Source organism: Pristiophorus japonicus, chromosome 9 (assembly GCF_044704955.1).
Source record: "Pristiophorus japonicus isolate sPriJap1 chromosome 9, sPriJap1.hap1, whole genome shotgun sequence".
In the NCBI taxonomy this organism is placed as follows: Eukaryota; Metazoa; Chordata; class Chondrichthyes; family Pristiophoridae; genus Pristiophorus; species Pristiophorus japonicus.
The window spans coordinates 203,164,717-203,167,052 of record NC_091985.1 but is presented as its reverse complement, the minus strand read 5'-3'; the positions used below and the strand labels follow the sequence as shown (position 1 = coordinate 203,167,052).

Here is a 2,336-nt window from a genome sequence, read left to right as displayed (position 1 = left end):
GTTGCTGAGACGTCGGCTGTGCATGAACGCTCTGACGGGTAGGTCCCTCCTTACCGCCAACCAAGCTACGTCTTGGTGCTTGTGTGAAAGCTCTGGCGATAAGACGTTCTGCCAAACGAGTTCGACAGTCCGCTCAGCGAACCACCCGACAGGGTCCACCCTCGGCTTCTTTCGTAGGGCGTCCAGGATGTTACGTGCTGACCACTGTTTTATGGCCTTGTGGTCAAAGGGGTTTTTTGTGAAAAACTTTTCCACGAAGGACAGGTGGACAGGCAACAATGGGGACAGGTAGAAACTCAGCACGTAGTGACACTTGGTGTTTGCGTACTGGGGGTCTGTGCACAGCTTAATGCAGCCGCACACAAAGGTGGCCATCAGGATGAGGGCCACGTTCGGAACATCCTTTCTTCCACTGTCCAGAGATTTGTACATTGTATCTCTGCGGACACGCTCCATTTTGGACCTCCAGACAAAGTGGAAGACGGCCCGGGTGACTGCCGTGGCACAGGAGCGAGAGATGGGCCAGACCTGTGCCACATGCAGCAAACCCGAGAGCACCTCACTCCTGATGACCAGGTTCTTTCCTGCCATGGAGAGGAAGCGCAGCTTCCACCATCCCAGTTTTTGCATCACTTTGACGATACGCTCTTCCAGGTTTTTGGCGCATGCCCCGTCCGCTCCGAACCATATTCCCAACACCTTCAGGTAATCTGGCTTAACGGTGAAGGGGATAAAGGATCGGTCAGTTGCCAAAGAACATGGCCTCACTTTTGCTGCGATTGACCTTCGCTCCCAAGGCCAGTTCAAACTGGTTGCAGATTGTGAGCAATCTGCGGACCGACTGCGGATCCGAGCAAAAGATGGCCACATCATCCACATACAGAGAGGTCTTAACCTGAGCGCCTCCGCTGCCTGGGATCGTCACCCCTCTAATGCCCGCATCCTTCCTAATGGACCCGGCAAAGGGCTCGATACAACACACAAACAAGACAGACGAGAGAGGACAGCCTTGCCTGACTCCAGATCTGATCAGAAAGCTTTCAGTTTCCCACCCATTGATTAGAACTGCGCTACAGTTATACAGAGTATTGGTGAGACCACACCTGGAATACTGCGTGCAGTTTTGGTTTCCATATTTACGAAAGGATATACTTGCTTTGGAGGCAGTTCAGAGAAGGTTCCAGAGATGAGGGGGTTGACTTATGAGGAAAGGTTGAGTAGGTTGGACCTCTACTCATTGGAATTCAGATGAATGAGAGGTAATGGTATTGAAACGTATAAAATTATGAGGGGGCTTGACAAGGTGGATGCAGAGAGGATGTTTCCACTGATGGGGGAGACTAGAACTAGAGGGCATAATCTTAGAATAAGGGGCCGCCAGAGATGAGAAGGAATTTCTTCTCTCAGAGGCTTATAAATCTGGAATTTGCTGCCTCGGAGAACTGTTGAAATTTGAACATTGAATAAATTTAAGACAGAAATAGACAGTTTCTTGAGTGATAAGGGGAGCGGGCGGGGAAGTGGAGCTGAGTCCATGATCAGATCAGCCATGATCTTATTGAATAGCGGAGCAGAAGAAGAGCCATATTACCTACTCCTATTTCTTATGTTTAGCTCTGTCAAGCCTGTCTGGTGGCTGGTGTACAAAGACCACTACACGTGAAAACAATCCACGCACAGGCATCCTCCCACGCTCCAAGATTTAGTTCGGAATCTGGAGTTTTAAGATTCTTCTGAAAGCTGGCGACCCCCAGGTGGGCAAGTTAACTCCCACAAACAAGTGCTTTACGACGACATTCACAACTACAACAAGTAGAACCAATAGCCAAATCATCAGCAGTCATCGCAACCAGTACAAAGTCACACCTACTACATAACGCAAAGATCAGTCTGTTTTTGAACAATAAGACAGCCCCACTAAAGCAGAGCCTCGAAAAATTAATTAAAACTCTGAATGTTACTCTCCACGGAAATCTTTAGTAAAAGGCGAAAGATTTATACGATCTGAAGAGAAACCAGAGGGTACTGATTATTCCCGCGCAGCTCCTCGCCCACAAGCGACGGCTTGCCTCTTTAACGTTGGGCTGAGCCGCTAGAACTAACTTCTAGAAAAGATATATTACCACAAATCAATACAGCGCGAGGGAAAGTAACTGGAAACTTCAGTGTCCGTGAAAATCAGTTCAACCTGAAGTTTATTTTAGTTTCTTGCTAAGTATTATGAAGAACATTGTGGGTATGTAAATGAGCTTGAGCTTTGTGTGGGCTGGGTTTACAGTGACGTGTCCAATTCTTCGGTACAACTTTACTTCGGGTTTTTATTCTCTCTCGGTGTG

At 48.1% G+C, this 2,336-nt stretch overlaps 1 non-coding gene across 1 annotated transcript; it reads right to left on the bottom strand.

Moving 5' to 3' along the window:
- Positions 1–1,910: 1,910 nt before the first annotated feature.
- LOC139274445 (U5 spliceosomal RNA) lies at positions 1,911–2,024 on the bottom strand. The gene has a single exon (XR_011595503.1). It is a non-coding gene; the product is annotated as a U5 spliceosomal RNA (small nuclear RNA).
- Between the last annotated feature and the right edge of the window lie 312 nt (positions 2,025–2,336).